The sequence below is a fragment of the Zalophus californianus genome, chromosome 11 (assembly GCF_009762305.2).
Source record: "Zalophus californianus isolate mZalCal1 chromosome 11, mZalCal1.pri.v2, whole genome shotgun sequence".
Taxonomy (NCBI): Eukaryota; Metazoa; Chordata; class Mammalia; order Carnivora; family Otariidae; genus Zalophus; species Zalophus californianus.
In genome coordinates, this window is record NC_045605.1 from 91,213,956 (window position 1) to 91,235,079 (window position 21,124).

Sequence of the window (21,124 nt, forward strand, 5' to 3'; positions counted from 1 at the left end):
TGTTAAACACTCCCTTACAAGCACCTGACAGAAGGAAGGGTATGCAGGAGGGGCTCATACATACTTACATGAACTCAAGAAGGAAAACAAAATGGCTAGCAAGGGGAAAAAAAAAAAGACAAAAGGTAGGATAAAAAGAAGGAAGGAAGGAGGGAGGGAAGAAAGGGAGGATGTAACTAACAGATTAGAGAAGATTCAAGAATTTTCTATTTAATGTAAAGACACAAGAGGCTATCCTAGATGCAGAGTAAATTCACTATGCTTTCTTAAAAGATTTAAACAGTATTCGATGGTGTGTAGGTCTGTGCGTGTGTGCATGTGTGCACATGTGTGAAAGTGAATGTGTGACCGAATGACAAATAACCTTTTCATAACTTCTTTGTATTTGAATTGTCCTGCTCTGACCAATTTTTTAAATTCACATCTGTATGTCAAATATGGATCTACACTGGAATCACGATACAAGTTGGCTGTAATGGCTAAAGCAACACAATCATGGTGAAATAAGAGGAGGATCAGGTCATCTGATCAGATTCACACAAATCAGAGATCTTACCTAGGTTTTACTAATAGTTACTAATTACCAGGATACCAGTAATCATGAGGCATAGGCAGAACCAGCAGAGTTCCAAGACCATTAAAGCAGCATTAAGGTACATTCTGGCTCAGGTTAATATGTGATCACATCTTTCTCTAAAGGGAGCCAGTTTGATCGTGGATCGGCCATAGTTAGACATACTCAGCTTACGCAAACTTTTGCATCAAGACATGCCCCATAAACTCATAGATTCCAGGTGTGTTACAATGGATGATCCTATACAGAATAGTTGCATGCTGTTAAAATAATTCCATAGGTAAGGAATCTCCCGTCAAATACTCTGTTTATCAAAAGGTCTGTCATATGTGTGTATACTAATGACACATTCGGTCTTTCCTTGAGTAGAAAGCCCATAGATTACTGTTTCTTCACCATTTCTTTCCTATGCCGCCCTGACTTCAGTTTCTACTTGCCATATATTTGTCATATGTCTTTTCATCCTTCAACAATGTTTTATGCAAAAGACGAAAGTCCCCTAGCACCCTAGTAATGACCAGCATTTGAACCATTCAGTTTGGATTAGGGATCCTTTTTTATAAAATATATTACATATAATGATATTCTTTCAGTTTTTTTTTAAATTTTTTATTGTTATGTTAATCACCATACATTACATCATTAGTTTTGGATGTAGTGTTCCCTAATTCATTGTTTGTGCATAACACCCAGTGCTCCACGCAGAATGTGCCCTCTTTAATACCCATCACCAGGCTAACCGATCGCCCCACCCCCTCCCCTCTAGAACCCTGTTTATTTTTCAGAGTCCATTGTCTCTCATCGTTGGTCTCCCCCTCTGATTTCCCCCCCTTCATTCTTCCCCTCCTGCTATCTTCTTTTTTTTTTCTCTTAACATATATTGCATTATTTGTTTCAGAGGTACAGATCTGTGATTCAACAGTCTTGCACAATTCACAGCACTCGCCATAGCACATACCCTCCCCAATGTCTATCACCCAGCCACCCCATCCCTCCCACCCCCCCACCACTCCAGCAACCCTCAGTTTGTTTGCTGAGATTAAGAATTCCTCATATCAGTGAGGTCATATGATACATCTCTTTCTCTGATTGACTTATTTCACTCAGCATAACACCCTCCAGTTCCATCCATGTCGTTGCAAATGGCAAGATCTCATTCCTTTTGATGGCTGCATAATATTCCATTGTGTATATATACCACGTCTTCTTTATCCATTCATCTGTCGATGGACATCTTGGCTCTTTCCACAGTTTGGCTATTGTGGACATTGCTGCTATAAACATTGGGGTGCACGTACCCCTTCGGATCCCTACATTTGTATCTTTGGGGTAAATACCCAGTAGTGCAATTGCTGGATCGTATGGTAGCTCTATTTTCACTGTTTGAGGAACCTCCATACTGTTTTCCAGAGGGGTTGCACCAGCTTGCATTCCCACCAACAGTGTAGGAGGGTTCCCCTTTCTCCACATCCCCGCCAACATCTGTCATTTCCTGACTTGTTAATTTTAGCCATTCTGACGGGTGTGAGGTGGTATCTCATTGAGGTTTTGATTTGGATTTCCCTGATGCCGAGCGACGTTGAGCACTTTTTCATGTGTCTGTTGGCCATTTGGATGTCTTCTTTGGAAAAATGTCTGTTCATGTCTTCTGCCCATTTCTTGATTGGATTATTTGTTCTTTGGGTGTTGAGTTTGATAAGTTCTTTATAGATTTGGGATACTAGCCCTTTATCCGATAAGTCATTTGCAAATATTTTCTCCCATTCTGTCGGTTGTCTTTTGGTTTTGTGGACTGTTTCTTTTGCTGTGCAAAAGCTTTTTATCTTGATGAAATCCCAATAGTTCAATTTTGCCCTTGCTTCCCTTGCCTTTGGCAATGTTTCTAGGAAGAAGTTGCTGCGGCTGAGGTCGAAGAGGTTGCTGCCTGTGTTCTCCTTTAGGATTTTGATGGACTCCTGTCTCACGTTTAGGTCTTTCAACCATTTGGAATCTATTTTTGTGTGTGGTGTAAGGAAATGGTCCAGTTTCATTCTTCTGCATGTGGCTGTCCAATTTTCCCAACACCATTTGTTGAAGAGACTGTCGTTTTTCCATTGGACATTCTTTCTTACTTTGTCAAAGATTAGTTGACCTAGAGTTAAGGGTCCATTTCTGGGCTCTCTATTCTGTTCCATTGATCTATGTGTCTGTTGTTTTTTGTTTTTTGTTTTTTTAAATTGTCTCTGTAGGTCAGGTTTTCTTCCCCCCCCCCCTCCATTATTCATGTGTGACTCTTTTTACACTTAAATCTTTTTATATGTATTGCTGGAGAATTTTTCTGCATAATTGTTCTAAGGCCAAACCCACTTCCTACTTTGTCCATTTGTTTTCCACAGCTATTATGTGAATTGTGGAGCTGGGATAAGACTCTCACAGTACTATCTAATCTGAAGATGTAAGTGTACAAGCCACTTTCATTACATAATTGTGGTAGAGAGATTAATGTTTGTTATACCACATATCAACTAAAATGACAGTAAAACTATTTTTTCCCAAAAGAAAGGCTTTTTCCATGTACCACAAATCTAGTGACTGTGTCATGATTGGAGAACCTTTTGCATATGAAATTCTGTATTTGTTAATATGTGTTTTATAGATGCCAGTTACCAGCTTCCAGATCTTATAGCACCACCTCTTTATCCCTCATATCAATGACAAGATGTTCTTTTAATTTTTTTTTCTTTTCCTTTTTTCCTGTGGAATCCCAAGCAGTTGCACCACAGGGGAAACAATTTCCCTTTTGATCTATAGAACCAGGTCCTTAGAGAACAATCACAAAGCCAACTGCCCCATGTTCCTGTCATAACAGGCTTCACATTGTGCTCCTTTACATGCACCTCCTAACCTGGCTCTTCAGCACTCCACAAGCCTACTTATCTCTCCAGACATCAGATCCCATAGTGATGAGAATAGACTGGACAAGATTATAAGCTTCCTCCTCAGGTTGTTGATGTGTAGGATTTCATTAAAGTCATTATTTGATTAGCTCTTTCACTTGCAGCCTGCAGACTGCAAACTGAATAACAGCTAAAGTCAACTCTGCACCAGTTAAGCAATCACATTTTTCCTCCAAATAATCCAGGTAAAGTTTTTATGTATACTTTGGAAGTCAGCAGGATCTCCATTTCTTTTGTTCAGAGAAAACAAATCTGAAGGTCTGTTTCTGGCTTATCTGCAGGTTCTGTGAGAGATTTTAACTTACTTTTTTACAGGGACCAGGTATATCTTTTGGTTTTTCTGGCTCATGTAAATCTGAGAAACTTCATAAACTGGCTAGCTCTAAAATTTTAGTCAGATGTATCAACTACTCTCCATTAGCCAAATTAGTAACTATAGTCCCTAACGCCCTCTGAGGATGCAATGACTATGATGTCATCAATGGGCAATTGCACTTAATGGGTAGCAAATCCAAGTCCCACTTCACTACATAAGGCAATTTCCTTGAGAAATAAAATAGTGCTATGGCAAATGGTAGACATATACTATGTTCTATTCCATAGAAATGTAAATTGTGCTTGGCTGGACTCCAAAATTCAAATGGAAAAGAAGGTGCTAGTTGGCCTACCAGTCCTCCTTGGTCTGTTGTACTCTCTGTACTTTACCATATCAGTTATAGCTAAAACATTTGGAGGAACTACTTAGTTTAATCCTTGATCATCTCTTATTGACTCCATGAGCCATCTTCTTTATATATTAGCTAGATAGGACTATTAAATAAGGAGTTAGTGGGACTCAAAATTCCTGACTCAACTAGTTTCTTAACCAAAGCAATGGCCAGATCACCTCCCAAAGTCTCCCCCTACTTATACCATCTCACTGGGCATTAGGATTTCAACGTTCAGACCACAGCAAGAGCCATTTATTTCATCAAACTTTTCTTTTATCCTCAGATAGTTACACTGTTTAAGGAACATTTTCCAAGGAACTATGTCTCATAAATTCAGATTCCATGTTTGTTACCCCCAAGCAAAGCCAGACAGGGCAGGTACATCTTGTTAAAGCATCCCCTAGGATAGGACACTCCAGCTAGTACCTACCATTAAGTATGTTTGCCAGCAGTTCTGTCATTAATCTGTTTACAAGAATATTTGAGTGAGTCACCTGCTATACAATCATTTCCTGCCAAAGAAGTCAGCAACATCATTCATCTTTTGAGAGTCAGTGCCCCAAAATATCATTTCTCTTTTACCCAAACAGCATACCAATAACCTAACAAATGATGCCTAAAATATTGAATTAGGTATTATTAGTGAGAGCTAGTTTCAAACCACTTTCTGACTGACAGTTGCCCATCCCCATTACTCTTTGTGATCACCATGCATCTAGTCTCTATAGAGAAATGTGGACTATTAGACTCAAGGTTAGAGTCTTCTGTGAAACGTAAGCTGAGATAATTTCAGAGCACATGAATGATGAGTCATATGTGGGCAGCCAACAAAAGCAGGTGATAGTAAAGTCAAAGCTAACTCAGCTTTGCCTGCTCTTAAGGATACACCTCTAATATGTCACCAGGGATTTATGGGAGCTTCAAGAGCAGTATCCCCATTTTGACAGCTTTCGTGTCTTTAGGGAATAGAGGTTATTTGTGGGCATAAATGTAACAGAAGGTCAGGTTAGAGATATAGCTCCAGATAAAATAAACAGCATTCAGTACAAAGCCCAGCTAAACCATCTGAAGAATTCTTATTTTAGACCCAATGGTTTGAAATGTGTACAGTGGCTATTTAACTAGATCTTATTTAATCATTTAATCATATCTCACTACTTTATAAAATATATGGTATTTAGAGATAGTGAGCCATAGAGTGATTTAGCAGCGAACGTACAAAGAGATCAGAGTATCTTACTCTAGTTGTGAAATATTAGACAAATGTTTTCACATCAGCATTGTATTATTCTCTTTCATCATGTTACAGTTTTGAAATTTCTTTTTGGTTGTCTTGTCAGGACACAAACTCAGTATTGACTAAGAAAGGAGAAAACTTTAACTGGATAATGACATACGTATGCTTTACAGTGACATAGTAAAGTAAATAAAAATGAGACCAGTCTCTGGGATCATATCCTACTCCTTGCTTTAAGTCCCACTTACTATCCGCTTATTATGCTGATTCCCCAGAGGATTAAATGACCTTCTGACAAGTGAATGCCTAAATCAGTTGGAATTATTAGTGGTGGCTATAGAACATTTAACTTTTCCTATAGAACATTTAACTATTTATTTTAGATTTAAGTTATTTTCTTAAGAATGTAAGCTCTGTGAAGACTAAGTCTGTGTGACTCACCTCTTTATCCTCAGAACAGTGCCTGGCACATGGTTAGTGTTTAAAAAAATTCTGTATGAATGAATAACATGATAGAATTATGTGAACATGGTCATAAGACATTGGGCATGTTCATGAGAAATATGCTTAATTTTAAAAAATTATGCCAAGATATACTGGATAGTCAGAGTGAGGTAGAAAATTGTATAGTGTTGATTCAATGATATTATTTATTGCTCTCTATGTACATTACATTAGCAAGCAGGGCAGCATGGTGTCCCAGGATGATATATTGATTTTTTTTTTTAATGTTTAATCTATTAGTGTCAGAGTGGGGCTGCTTCATGCAAATACACTTGGCCTTATACATTAATCCACAATTCCAGTCAGATTTAAAGTCCTACAACCAGAGAGAAACAAATAGCTTCCTCTTGAAGATCAGTGAAACAGAGCTTATGGGTCCTGATTAGGACAGTGTTATTCAAGGCATTCACAGAGATGTGACAGAGAAAAGACTTCAGAGACCATCTTACCCCATGCCTTTGTTTTTCAGGTGAAACAGATGCTCAAAGACAGCTGATTGTTTTTGAAAATGCCAAAATCTGTAAGAAAGGATTGAGGAAAAGAAAAGAAAAAAAAAAAAAAAAACTAACCTAAAAATTTACATGGACCTAAGAACTCAGGATTTTTTTAAAAGATTTTACTTATTTATTTGAGATACAGAAAGAGAGCACGTGAAAGAGAGCACAAGTGGCGGGGGGACAGAGGGAGGGGGAGAAGCAGACTCCCCAGTGAGCAGGGAGATTAGGTTTCGATCCCAGGACCCCAGGATCATGACCCGAGCCAAAGGCAGACAGACGCTTAACTGACTGAGCCACCCAGGCGCCCTAGGATTTCTTTTCTTTACATGAAATTGTCTTTAATTTCAATACTAAACAATATTGAAAAATGTAGCCTTTACACGAAATTCTGTCTCAGGGGTGATTTGTAAAATTCAGTGCAATTTCGTTACTGGATTCTTTGGATTAATAATACTAAGTACAATAAGTACCATTTCCTGATATTAATACATCCAAATGCATCCAAGGGCATTTCTGCTGCCACTTAGAACAAAATGGCTTATTTATTTATTTACTTACTCATTCACTTATTTTTACTTGATTTACGTGTTTCTTCATGAACAATCCCCAAGAGGGAATTTAAAAATGAATCTTCTTTGGTCCAACAAGTTGTATCAGTTGTGAATTCTGATTCCTCACACTTTGTCTTATCTCCACACCACCACTTAAATCCAAATTGCCATCTGGAGCACCTGGGTGGATCAGATGATTAAGTGTATGCCTTCGGCTCAGGTCATGATCTCAGGTCCTGGAACTGAGCCCCACATTGGGCTCTCTGCTCAGCAGGGAGTCTGCTTCTCCCTCTACCCCTCCCCTGCTCATTCTCTCTCTCTCTCAAATGAGTAAATTTAAAAAAATAATAAATCCAAATTGCCATCATCTTTTATTTCCATATTTTCCCTATTCTTTTATTTTTAAAGATTTTATTTATTTCTTTGATAGAGAGAGACACAGCAAGACAGGGAACAGAAGCAGGGGGAGTGGGAGAGGGAGAAGCAGGCTTCCCACGGAGCAGGGAGCCTGATGCGGGGCTCGATCCCAGGACCCTGGGATCATGACCTGAGCCAAAGGCAGACGCTTAATGGTGGAGCCACCAGGTGCCCCTATTTTTCCTATTCTAATTGGTTTCCCATTACCATTATTCTACCCTACCTTTTCTTTTTTTTCCCCGAAATAGTAACAAAGATGATTTAGTTAAAACAAACATAAGATTGTGTTAGACCCCACTTAAAATTCCACAATGGCTTTCTGTAAAGCCCTGAGACGTTTTTTGTTTGTTTGTTTTTGTTTTGTTTTGTTTTTAATAATGCCTGACTTAAGTTTTGATTGCTAACACATCCACTGCAAAGAGGCATCCACTTCAAAGAGAGCTATCTTAAAGAAACACATTGCCAGCCTCTAGATAAAATGTCAGGCCACCTCTCCCCCACTGAGGCCCCTTTGTTTGAGTGATCTTGGTTGATTTCTCTAACTGGCCATTTGGGCCACTTGCCTTTTCTTCTCCCATATTTTAAATCCCTGCTCTTATGTCTTATATTCACCAATAAAGACTGAGCCCACATAACCCTACACCCCTACCCTCAACCCCAATAAAAGCAGAACCCTTAGCATGTGCACACACATGGGCTCTCTCTCTACATGTGACTTTGCTGTGTGACCCAAGTTGTGTTGTGTTTTGTAAGTAATAAACCTTGCATCCAGGTCTTGTAAGTAATAAACAGTTTTTTTTTTTTTTTTTTCAGAGTTTCCTTATGGTTGCTGCTAAAGGGTATTTTGCAATCATAAAAAGAAGCACAAGGGCAGGTCCAGTTGCAACACTGGTTTGAAAAGGGAGGAGATGTCTGCAGAATTTTAACACTTTTGAGTTCTTATTTGGTAGCAGGCTTTATAATAGATGCCAAGTATAAGCAGTGAAAAAAAAAGTCCTAACCCCTACTTCCATGTATCTTATAATCTAGAGAAGTAAACTAATACATAGCTATCATGCCTCAGTTTCCCCTTCTTTAAAATAGTACCTACAAAAGATAATAAAATAAAATATAATTACATCATGGATTATTCTAAGTTATTTGCTTAAAATAGTGCTTGGAACATACTAAGTGTTCAACGTCTCTTGGCTGTTATTACGTGTGGTGATGATAGTGTTAAAATTGTAATGAATTGTAACACAATGAAGTAAGAGGGGGAGGTGGCATGGACAGAGGGGAAACGTATTCTCTACTGAGGTATGGCGGTCTGTTATGCTTCCCGGAAGAAGGGACAAACTGTGATCATAATGATGAAAGGGAGCCAGCACTGAGACACTAACAAGAAATATGTTCTAGGAAAAGGAGACAATATAGTGAAAGAAAAGGAAGCACTTATAATACTTGAGGAACTAAAAAGCAGCCAACATAGCTGGACCATAGCAGCAACAGGGTAGAGAGTACACAAAGGATGTGGAGAAAGAAAGTGCATGACTGTGCTCTGCCTTCTAGGCTAAGTGTAGGGTTTTTAAAAACCTGTTCTTATGATTTTATTGAGTGCACTGGCAGGCCACTGGAGAATTTTACGTAGAAGAAAAACATAATCTGATGCATGTTTTAAAACCTGTATCTAGCTGGATATAGATCCTTGAAAAGTGGATCATAGGGAAGCAGAGACCACATTGATATATAAATATGTGACAAATGCGATCAGGACACATAATTGCTCTGCAGACCTATTTGTCGGCTTTGCTGCAGTAACAACCTCCAAGTCTTAGTGATTTCAAAAAACAAAGGATTATTTCTTGTTTGCATTACATATAGACTGCTCATCTGTTGTGACTCTGATAAATTCTAACTATGTACCACGGTGTGGGTAGACTGCAGCTTTGTTCCACGTGTCTTTGCCTGTTGCCACCTAAACTGGAAGAGACAACCCCCGATGCGACAATGGGACTCAAAGCTCAGGGCAGAAACAGACCAGTAATAGAAATACACCAGGACTCTAAATGTTTCTGTGCCAGTCGACTTATTTTCCAGGGATGGAAGTCACAGGCCAAACCCAATATTCATGAGGTGAAGAAGAACACTACCTAGGGGAAGTAGACATCATAGATAATCACAAGGAACTGAAGTTGTCCCCAAGAGAAAGTCATTGCTCTATCTGAAGTCACTGTTCTCTCTCTGCAGATTATTTTCTTCATTTAAATGTTTATATCATTTTTTTCTGCTGCAGCTTTAAGTGGGAAGTACTCTTTTTTTTGTGGAAAAAAATAAGAACCTGGAAAATCCCCTCATCTCTATTTATAAACTAGTATTTAGATGATATGCTTTACAAAATAGTATCAAGTTCTCATCTTCAGAGTTGAGAGACATCTCAGTGGATTTCTATGTGCTACCAATAGGCAAAAATAACAGCAATAATAGGAGAAACTACTATTTACTGGATGATTACTATATGCTAAGCATTTTGCATACATTACTTCATATCCATATTAAAATCCTGCGAGGGAGGTCTTTTCTCTCTTTTTATAATTGAATAAACTGGGGTTTGTAGAGTTCAAGTTATTTGCCTGAAGTCAAAGGTGCTAAAGGACTGAGCTAGATCCAATCCTGAGTCCAAAGCTTCTTGTCTAAAGTGCCACTAGTTTTTCTTGTTCTATATCTTTTTTTTTAAAGATTTTATTTATTTATTTGACAGAGAGAGACACAGCGAGAGAGGGAACACAAGCAGGGAGAGTGGGAGAGGGAGAAGCAGGCTTCCCGCGGAGCAGGGAGCCCAATGCGGGGCTCGATCCCAGGACCCTGGGATCATGACCTGAGCCGAAGGCAGACGCTTAACGACTGAGCCACCCAGGCGCCCCTCTTGTTCTATATCTTATATGAACATGAACAGATGCTCTGGAGGAGAGACAGAAGCATCACAATGAATGTGCTCTTTACTTGGACTTAATATGTGGGCAAAAATATCTATTTCACTACTATTTGTTTCCTTTGTTATTTTATGGTAAAGCTTAAGTATGCAGTTTCATAATTAAGATAGCCACTATTCATTCAACATTAATTTTGAGTTCTGACAAATTACAGAAAAGAAATTTTGAAACCATTTAGGATGTAGTGAAAAAGAATATGATTCTGATAAAAGAATAGGTCTGAAATTTGTGGAACATAATGAAATACTCTTACCTTATTGCAGAACATTCTCTTACATTACAGCTAAGTATCTTAAATAACATAATTCTAATGTGTAAATAAGAGAAGATCAATGAACCAAATAAGATCTATTAAATAACCAATGTCTAGATACTTCAAAACCATGGCTCTAAATGAAGCATTTTCAGAAGGTGTAGCAGACATTTTCCTGGATACTGTTTACTTATCTGGAACTCTGTCTCTAACTTGACCTCCTGTTACATATATGCCTACAAACCACCTCCATTTCCTAAAGACACATGAGAGATGCATGCCCTCTCAACATGGGGCCCTGCTCTCGGAGTGCGTGTAAATCCCTGGTAACATATTAGATAGGCATCCTTAAGCTGAGTCTGCTTTGACTTCACTGTCATCTGCTTTTGTTGGCTGCCCACATATGGCTCATCATTCATGTGCCCTCAAATGATCTCAGCTTGCTCTCCACAGAAGGACCTAGCTTTGAGTCTAATAGTAAGAATTTCTCTATGGCTACTGGCTGCATGGCAATCATAAGGAACAATAATGGGCACAGGCATCTGTTGGTCAGCAAGAGATTTGTTATCTCATTACAATCTTTTGAACAACCCACTGAGGTGTGATTGCCCTCATTTTTTAGATAAGGATACTGAAACTCGGAGAGTTTACATTTCAAGCTCAAGGTAAATGGGCAATAACAACTACCCAGTGGGTTGTTCTAAAAATTATAACGTATTAACAAATGTATAACTGTATCTGTGGTATTTTGTATAACTAATCCCTTCTTCTGAAGAAACTAGAAAGACACCAGCAGTCTACTGCTAACTTACCATTCTTCACTGCAAACCTAAATACCTTCAACATTCTATCTTTCAAGTTTAGCTATCAACCTGAAAATGTGATGGCTCACCCGCACATAAAAGATATCCGTGATAAATATGAAAAACGAGTACAGTTGTAAATATAGTCATCTACCTTGGGAGAAAAAATGATGACTATCTTTTTGATTTCTGCATTCCTAAGGGGATTCTGCATATTGATAACATCAATTTTAAAGAACTGCATGGAAACTTATTGCCAAGCCAAAAAAAAAAAAAAAAAAAAAGCCTCCAGATTTATATCGGTATATTTCAATAAATTTTAACCAGGCACAAGACAAAGTTCTTTCAGCCAATATGGTGGGAGAGAAAATTTAACCGTGTTTAAAATGAGCTATGCTGGTTGGCGGAGCAAGATGGCGGAGGAGTAGGAGACCTAGATTTCGTCTGGTCTCAGGAATTCAGCTGAATAGGGATCAAACCATTCTGAACACCTACAAACTCAACAGGAGATCAAAGAGGAGAGTAGCAACAACTCTCTGAACAGAGAAGCGACCACTTACTGGAAGGTAGGACGTGCGGAGAAGTGAATCTGAGGCGATAATCGGGAGGATAGAGGGTGGGGGAGGGGGCCTCCGTTGGCCGCTTCTGGCAAGTGATAGAGCCGCGGAGCACAAAATCGGACCTTTTAGAAGTTGGCTCCGCTGAGGGACGTGGCTGCAGTGGCTAAGCAGGGGGTGGAATCCTCCCAGGACAGTGTGGTCTCAGGACCCTCGGGGTCACAGAAAGACCGGGGGTGCCTGAGTACAGCAGAGCTCCCAGGTATCGCAGCAGGGAAGCCGGCTGCAGAGACGGAGCCGAGGCGCGGGCTCTCAGCTCGGGGTTGCCATAAACTGTGATCTGCGGCCCAGTCGGGCCACTGCTCCTCCAGCAGGGACCCAACAAGCAGCAGAGCCGGAGAGACTCCCCTTCCTCCCCTGGGAGGAGCGGCGCAGGAATGCACCGCAGGGATCTGCTGGGTTTGGAGACTCCACACGGGGTCGGGTGCCAGAGATACAAATGCTCGGTCACAGGCCAGGTGAGCACAGAGTGCGGCCGGAGACCAGGGAGACAGGAGTGACTGCTTTTCTCTGGGGGCGCACTGAGGAGCGGGGCCCCAAGTTCTCAGCTCCTCCGGGTGGAAATTGGGAGGCCACCATTTTTGCCCTGGTCCTCCAAAGCTGTACCGAGAGCTTGCAGGGAACAAAATCTCCTGAGAGCAAACCCCAGCAGTTTGCTTAGCCCGGACCGACAAGGGCAGGGCAATTCTGCCTCTGGCAAAGACATTTGGGAACGACGACAACAGGCCCCTCCCCCAGAAGATCAGCACGAACAGCCAGCAAGCCAAGACCAAGTTTACCGATCAAGGAGAACGGGAGAACTCCAGCGCTAGGGGAATACTGCACATAGAATTCATGGCTTTTATTTACCATGATTCATTAGTTCATCAAAGTTAATTTTTTAACTGTTTTTTTATAATTTTTCTTTTTCCCTTTTTCAACCATCTTATCAATCCCTTTTTTAAAAAAAACATTTTTTATTTTTCATTTTTAGAGTCATATTTTATCCCTTCATAGTAGTTACCCTTATTTTTGGCATATATATATATAAGTTGTTTTGCCTTTAAAATTTTGAGATACACTTACTTCTAACAGATCAAAATATACCCTAAATCACTAGTGTATGGCTTTGTTCTAGTCTCCTGCCTGATCACATTCTCTCCCTTTTTTCTTTCTTTTTTTTAAATCATCTTCTTTCTTTTTTCAAACAACTTATCTTATCAATTCCTTTTATAAAATCTTTTATAATTTTCATCTTTACAGTCATCTTCCATCCCTTCATTGTATCAACCCTTATTATGTACATATATGTCTTTCTTCCTTTAAAATTTTAGGAGGCACTTTTTTCTAACAGACCAAAATACGCCCAAAATCTAGTGTGTGGCACTGATCTATGCACCAGCCTGATCATATTTGATCATATTCTGCTTTTTTTGTATTGTTCTGTTTTTGTTTTTATCTTTTTTTCTTTTTTTTTCTCTTTCTTTTTTCTTTCTTTCCCTTTCTTTTCCCCTGGTTTCAGGTCTTTTCTGATTTCTATACAGTATATTTTCTGGGGACGTTGTTAACCTGTTAGCATTTTGTTCTCTCATTCATCTATTCTCCTCTGGACAAAATGACAAGATGAAAAAAAATCACCTCAGCAAAAAGAACAAGAGGTAGTACCATCTGCCAGGGACCTACTCAATACGGACATTAGTACGATGTTGGACCTAGAGTTCAGAATCATGACTTTAAAGATACTAGCTGGGCTTGAAAAAAGCGTGGAAGTTCTTAGAGAAATGCTTTCTGGAGAAATAAAAGAACTAAAATCTAACCAAGTCGAAATCAAAAAGGCTATTGATGAGGTGCAATCAAAAATGGGGCCAAACTGATAGGATAAATGAGGCAGAAGACAGAATCAGTGATATAGAAGACCAAATGATGGAAAATAAAGAGGCTGAGAAAAAGAGAGATAAACAACTACAGGATCACGAGGGCAGAATTCGAGAGATAAGTGATACGATAAGATGAAACAACATTAGAATAATTGGGATCCCCGAAGAAGAAGAAAGAGAGAGAGGGGCAGAAGGTAAATTGGAGCAAATTATAGCAGAGAACTTCCCTAATGTGAGGAAGGAAACAGGCACCAAAATCCAGGAGGCACAGAGAACCCCTCTCAAAATCAATAATAATAGGTCCACACCCCGACATCTAATAGTAAAACTTACGAGTCTCAGAGACAAAGAGAAAATCCCGAAAGCAGCTCGGGAGAAGAGATATGTAACCTACAATGGTAGAAACATTAGATTGGCAACAGACCTATCCACAGAGACCTGACAGGCCAGAAAGGACTGGCAAGATATCTTCAGAGCACTAAACGAGAAAGATATGCAGCCAGGAATACTATATTCAGCTAGGCTGTCATTGAAAATAGAAGGAGAGATAAAAAGCTTCCAGAACAAATAAAAACTAAGGGAATTTGCAAACATGAAACCAGTCCTCCAAGAAATATTGAAAGGAGTCCTCTAAGCAAAGAGAGAGCCTAAAAGCAGCATAGATCAGAAAGGAACACAGACAATATACAGTAACAGTCACCTTACAGGCAATACAATGGCACTAAATTCATACCTTTCAATAGTTACCCTGAATGTAAATGGGCTAAATGCCCTAATCAAAAGACATAGGCTATCAGATTGGATTAAAAAACAAGACCCATCAATATGCTATCTGCAAGAGACTCATTTTAGACCCAAAGACACCCCCACATTGAAAGTGATGGGGTGGAAAACCATGTACCATGCTAATGGACACCAAAAGAAAGCTGGGGTGGCAATCCTTATATCAGACAAAATAGATTTTAAGACAAAGACTGTAATAAGAGATGAGGAAGGACACTATATCCTACTTAAAGGGTCTATCCAACAAGAAGATCTAACAATTATAAATATCTATGCCCCTAACATGGGAGTAGCCAATTATATAAGGCAATTAATAACAAAAGTGAAGAAACACATTGACAACAATACAATAATAGTGGGGGACTTGAACACCCCCCTCACTGAAATGGACAGATCATCTAAGCAAAGGAGCAAAAAGGAAATAAAGACTTTAAATGACACACTGGACCAAATGGACTTCACAGTCATATTCAGAACATTCCATCCCAAAGCAACGGAATACACATTCTTCTCTAGTGCCCATGGAACATTCTCCAGAATTGATCACATCCTAGGTCACAGATCAGGTCTCAACCGGTACCAAAAGACTGGGATCATTCCCTGCATATTTTCAGACCACAGTGCTTTGAAACTAGAACTCATTCACAAGAGGAAAGTTGGAAAGAACTCAAATACATGGAGGCTAAAGAGCAGCCTACTACAGAATGAATGGGTCAACCTGGAAATTAAAGAAGAATTAAAAAAATTCATGGAAACCAGTGAAAATGAAAACACAACTCTTCAAAATCTTTGGGATACAGCAAAGGCAGTCCTGAGAGGAAAGTATATAGCAATACAAGCCTTTCTCAAGAAACAGGAAAGGTCTCAAATACACAACCTAACCCTACACCTAAAGGAGCTAGAGAAAGAACAGCAAATAAAGTCTAAACCCAGCAGGAGAAGAGAAACGATAAAGATCAGAGCAGAAATCAATGAACTAGAAACCAAAAGAACAGTAGAACAGATCAACGAAACTAGGAGCTGGTTCTTTGAAAGAATTAACAATATTGATAAACTCCTGGCCAGACTTATCAAAAAGAAAAGAGAAATGACCCAAATCAACAAAATCATGAAAGAAAGAGGAGAGATCACAACCAACACCAAAGAAATACAAACAATTATAAGAACATATTATGAGCAACTCTATGCCAGCAAACTAGATAACCTGGAAGAAATGCGTGCATTCCTAGAGATGTATCAACTACCAAATTGAACCAGAAAGAAATAGAAAACCTTAACAGACCTATAGCCGCAAAGGATATTGAAGCAGTCATCAAAAATCTCCCAAGAAACAAAAGCCCAGGGCCAGATGGCTTCCCAGGGGAATTCTATCAGACATTTAAAGAAGAATTAATACCTATTCTCCTGAAACTGTTCCAAAAAATAGAAAGGGAAGGAAAATTTCCAAACTCATTTTATGAGGCCAGCATTACCTTCATCCCAAACCAGAGAAAGACCCTATCAAAAAGGAGAATTACAGACCAATATCCTTGATGAACATGGATGCAAAAATTCTCACCAAAATACTAGCCAATAGGATCCAACAGTACATTAAAAGGATTATTCACCACGACCAAGTGGGATTTATCCCTGGGCTGCAAGGATGGTTCAACATCCGCAAATCAATCAACGTGATACAATACATTAACAAAGGAAAGAACAAGAATCATATGATCTTTTCAATAGATGCAGAAAAAGCATTTGATAAAGTACAGCATCCTTTCTTGATCAAAACTCTTCAGAGTATAGGGATAGAGGGTACATACCTCAATATCATAAAAGCCATCTATGAAAAACCTACAGCGCATATCATTCTCAATGGGGAAAAGCTGAAAGCTTTTCCCCTAAGGTCAGGAACGAGGCAGGGATGTCCACTATCACCACTGCTATTCAACATAGTATTAGAAGTCCTAGCTACATCAATCAGACAACAAAAAGAAATCAAAGCCATCCAAATCAGCAAAGAGGAAGTCAAACTCTCACTCTTTGCAGATAATATGATACTGTATGTGGAAAACCCAAAAGACTCCACCCCAAAACTGCTAGAACTCATACAGGAATTCAGTAAATTAGCAGGATATAAAATCAATGCACACAAATCAGTGGCATTCCTATACACCAACAACAAGACAGAAGAGAGACAAATCAAGGAGTCGATCACGTTTACAATTGCACCCAAAACCATAAGATACCTAGGAATAAATTTAACCAAAGAGGCAAAGGATCTGTACTCAGAAAACTATAAAATACTCATGAAAGAAACTGAAGAAGACACAAAGAAATGGAAAAACGTTCCATGCTCATGGATTGGGAGAACCAACATTGTGAAGATGTCAATGCTACCTAGAGCAATCTACACATTCAATGCAATCCCCATCAAAATACCATTCACTTTTTTCAATGAAATGGAACAAATAATCCCAAAATTTGAATGGAACCAGAAGAGACCCCGAATAGCCAGAGGAATATTGAAAAAGAAAAGCAAAGCTGGCGGCATCACAATTCCGGACTTCCAGCTCTATTACAAACCTGTCATCATCAAGACAGTATGGTACTGGCACAAAAACAGACACATAGATCAATGGAACAGAATAGAGAGCCCAGAAATGGACCCTCAACTCTATGGTCAACTTATCTTTGACAAAGCAAGAAAGAATGTCCAATGGAAAAAAGACAGTCTCTTCAACAAATGGTGTTGGGAAAATTGGACAGCCACATGCAGAAGAATGAAACTGAACCATTTCCTTACACCACACACAAAAATAGACTCCAAATGGTTGAAAGACCTAAACGTGAGACAGGAGTCCATCAAAATCCTAAAGGAGAACACAGGTAGCAACCTCTTCGACCTCAGCTGCAGCAACTTCTTCCTAGAAACATCGCCAAAGGTAAGGGAAGCAAGGGCAAAATTGAACTATTGGGATTTCATCAAGATAAAAAGCTTTTGCACAGCAAAAGAAACAGTCCACAAAACCAAAAGACATCCGACAGAATGGGAGAAAATATTTGCAAATGACATATCAGATAAGGGGCTAGTATCCAAAATCTATAAAGAACTTATCAAACTCAACACCCAAGGAACAAATAATCCAATCAAGAAATGGGCAGAAGACATGAACAGACATTTTTCCAAAGAAGACATCCAAATGACCAACAGACACATGAAAAAGTGCTCAACGTCACTCAGCATCAGGGAAATCCAAATCAAAACATCAATGAGATACCACCTCACATCAGTCAGAATGGCTAAAATTGACAAGTCAGGGAATGACAGATGCTGGCGGGGATGTCAAGAAAGGGGAACCCTCCTACACTGTTGGTGGGAATGCAAGCTGGTGCAACCCCTCTGGAAAACAGTATGGAGGTTCCTCAAATGGTTGAAAATAGAGCTACCATACGATCCAGCAATTGCAGTACTGGGTATTTACCCCAAAGATACAAATGTAGGGATCCGAAGGGGTACGTGCACCCCAATGTTTATAGCAGCAATGTCCACAATAGCCAAACTGTGGAAAGAGCCATGATGTCCATCGACAGATGAATGGATAAAGAAGAAGTGGTATATATACACACAAAGGAATATTATGCAGCCATCAAAAGGAATGAGATCTTGCCATTTGCAACGACATGGATGGTACTGGAGGGTGTTATGCTGAGTGAAATAAGTCAATCAGAGAAAGAGATGTATCATATGACCTCACTGATATGAGGAATTCTTAATCTCAGGAAACAAACTGAGTGTTGCTGGAGTGGTGGCGGGTGGGAGGGATGGGGTGGCTGGGTGATAGACATTGGGTAGGGTATGTGCTATGGTGAGCACTGTGAATTGGGCAAGACTGTTGAATCACAGATCTGTACTTCTGAAACAAATAATGCAACATGTTAAGAAAAAAGAAAAAGAAGATAGCAGGAGGGGAAGAAGAAAGGGGTGTAAGTCCGAGGGGGAGATGAACTATGAGAGACAATGGACTCTGAAGAACAAACTGAGGGTTCTAGAGGGGAGGAGGGTAGGGGGATGGGTTAGCCTGGTGATGGGTATTAAGGAGGCACATTTTGCATGGAGCACTGGGTGTTATCCACAAACAATGAATCATGGAACACTACATCAAAAACTAATGATGTAATATATGGTGATTAACATAACAATAAAAAATTAGTAAAGAATGAGCTATGCTAACAGTTCTGTTTGTCAGGAAATCCTATATTTGAATTCTCTGTTCCCACTTAGTTTTGAGCAGCAGTTTTAATATTGTTACAGTTACAGTATGAAGGAAAAATTAACAGAATATACCTTTACTTTTATTAGAACTATTAAATTTAGAGCAGAAGTCAGCCTTGAGAATTACAGATTATACTTGAAGGTACCTATTCTTGGTTCTTATTCACCCCACAGGGCTCGCATGTGGAGGGCCCATGAAAAGGCTTCAAAGAGTTCATGAATCCCTGAAACTTTATAAAAGTATATTTGCATATTTCTCAGTGTGGTTTATAGCTTTCATTAGATTCCAGCATGGCTGGAAAATAACCAGGCACTTGCTCTCCACAGCACCTGTGCTAATTTAGAAACTCAATTAACATTTTTAATATGCTAAATCCAAGATGCAATATCCAAATGTTGATGCCATAAATGGATATACCAGTGATAACAGTTGGAGGAAATACCTCTACAACAAATAAACTCAGAATCCAAAGAAACCTTAAGAATAATATACCCACCCCATGTAGTGTTTACTTGAGTCCCTTTTATTCTTGACTAATAAATATTTAGTTTTTCACTATTTATAAAGAGCTTAAATGTATAAGTAGTTTGTTGCTTTAGGCAGCTGTTGGTTAAAAAGTTAATATAAATAATGAACACTGTCTGAAGTGACAGCCCAAGAAAGAGCCGCCAGAAGAAATGACTCCTCAAAAGAGAATAAGTGGCTCTTTCATGAAGTACTCTGCTTTTTCAAAAGTGGATCATTACCTCCTATGAGCAAATTACTGACCAACTTCAACAACCTCTCCAGTCACAAAAAATTAAGTAGCATCCAATCCTTCCCTCTAAAAATGAAGAGAATGAGTATTATCACATTTGAATGACTTAATCATTCAACTAAAGCCAAAATTTGCCTCCAAGAAATCTCAAATTCCAGGTCATTTGGTGTTTTTTGTTTTTGTTTTTGTTTTTTTTTACCACCGTGATAAAAGACTTTATCATGGATGGATCTAGAGGGTATAACGCTAAGTGAAATAAGGCAGTCAGAAAAAGATAAATGCCATATGATTTCACTCATATGTGGAATTTAAGAAATAAATGAACAAAGAAAAAAAGAGAGAGAAGACAAAAAAAACAGACTCTTCAGAGAATAAGCTGATGGTTGCCAGAGGGGAGGTAGGTGGAGGGATGGGTGAAATAGGTGATGGGAACAAAGAGTACACTTAACTTGATGAGCACTAACTCATTCTATACCTGAAACCAATAGAACACTGTATGTTAACTCTAATGGAATTTTTTTAAAAAGACTTCATTGACTAACTTTTTTTTACACAGTAGTTTCTGTGTAAAACCCTCCAATGACTTTCTAGTGCACTTAAAATAAGATAATTACAATGTTGTTAAGCTAAGGCTAGGAGGCAGTGCACAGTCTTGTAGTTTCTCCCTCTACATTCATCACATGCCTCTCTACCTTGTTGCTGCTACAGTCCACTACATTGGTCTCTCTTCAGTTCCTCAACTCTAACAAGTTCTTCATTTTCTTTGAATATAGGGTCTCAGTGCTGGCTCCCTTTTATCATTGTGGACAGTTTGAATGTCAACTCTTCAGAGAAACCATCTCAGACCACCATACTCCTGTAGATCTTTGCAACTGCCCTCCTCCCTGGCATTTCCCTCTATTACTGCATTGCTTTACTTTCTTTCACCAACTTCATCACAATTTGAACACACATTCCAATAAGGTAAGTGGAATATCTCCACTAGCCCATCTATCCACTATCAAGACAGATGTTGCAATGATTAAGGAAGTTGGCCGAAGCTAACTTTTCCCTACAGTTTACACTTAATTCTCAAAAATTTTGTAAGTTTGTAGTAAATTAAAATAAAAAATCAGGAGACATATATGGGGGGAAGAGATGCTGTTCAGATAACCTCAAATTAAAATCAACATCAGTAGTTTTAATATTTCATGGTTTCTGTTGCATCATCAGGAGCCAGCATAATGTTGAGCAATAAATTATTAAACCATAATACCTAAAGCTACCATAGTGATAAGGAATGTTTAATAATATAACCCTAATAATATCCAGGGCTCCTGTGGCCCACTATCTGTAAGGCACATTTTAAGGTTAGTTCGCAGCCAAAAATAAGTGAATACTAAGTTCATTATTTATCTGTAT